The sequence below is a fragment of the Onychomys torridus genome, chromosome 9 (genome assembly GCF_903995425.1).
Source record: "Onychomys torridus chromosome 9, mOncTor1.1, whole genome shotgun sequence".
NCBI lineage: Eukaryota > Metazoa > Chordata > Mammalia > Rodentia > Cricetidae > Onychomys > Onychomys torridus.
Genome location: NC_050451.1, coordinates 64,437,553 through 64,438,510, shown reverse-complemented (window position 1 = coordinate 64,438,510; position 958 = coordinate 64,437,553). Strand labels below are relative to the sequence as shown.

Sequence of the window (958 nt, the reverse complement as noted above, 5' to 3'; positions counted from 1 at the left end):
GATTGCACATGTCAGGACAGGTAAAGGGGTGGAGGGTTGGAGCGGAGGGGTGTGAGACACCTGAGCGCTGGCCACAGCGGAATACTGCGATTTCTGATTCTAGTCCAGCGTGAATGCTGGAAGGTTTCGCTCACTCACTCGTGCTTGCATTCATTCATTCGTCAAACAGGTCAGAGAAGGAAGTGTGTTTTTACTGTTGCTGGCGTTGCCTCGCCGATGAATATTTTTGAAAATCTGTTTTTCCTTCCCTCTCTCCTCCCTGAACATTGGTGAAATGAATCCCAAGTGCGGGAGTCCTGCTCTCCTGGGAGGAAGGATTAAGCACATGCCCGTCCTGGGGCGACCGAGTCTCTCACCCTGTTCCCGGTCGTTCTTTGGTCTTTCTGCTGCCGCGACGGCTCAGAGAAGGAGCTGTAAATTCAGTGTGTTTAAAAACTCTCTTCTTGGGTCAGGCCAGTGTAAACCTAGTGTTTTTACTCTAAAAGATTTTGGCGTTCCCACACCGGGAGTCGAACCCGGGCCGCCTGGGTGAAAACCAGGAATCCTAACCGCTAGACCATGTGGGAGACGACGAGTACGAGGCCGAGCTCAGGCAAATTGAGTCTCTTTGCTTTGCTCCTCCCACGGCCTGCAGACACTGTACACGACGGTGAATCTGATTTGCGCATGCGTGAACCCACTTTCCTGCTGTGCGCTCCGGTCTGCTCCAATCCCGGCTTTTTGTTGGCACTTCGGACCCACTGGACACGGTCCTGCCCTGGTTCTGCTGGTCTCCACGGGACCAGAACCTTGCAAGGAGCACGCAGGCCACCCCCACTGCTGCAGGCAGCCACGCGAAGCAGGAAGGCCGGGCTGCGGCAGTCGCCTCGGTGCCCAGCCGCCGATCCTCCGCCTTCCTTCGCTGGCCTTTCTCGGTGGGTCGGAGCCCCGCGCGGAGGCGGATGCTCAGCAGCAGAGT

At 56.8% G+C, this 958-nt stretch overlaps 1 non-coding gene across 1 annotated transcript; it reads right to left on the bottom strand.

The window, feature by feature from the left end:
• Window positions 1-494: 494 nt before the first annotated feature.
• Window positions 495-566, bottom strand: Trnae-uuc. Its single transcript has one exon. It is a non-coding gene; the product is annotated as a tRNA-Glu (tRNA).
• Between the last annotated feature and the right edge of the window lie 392 nt (window positions 567-958).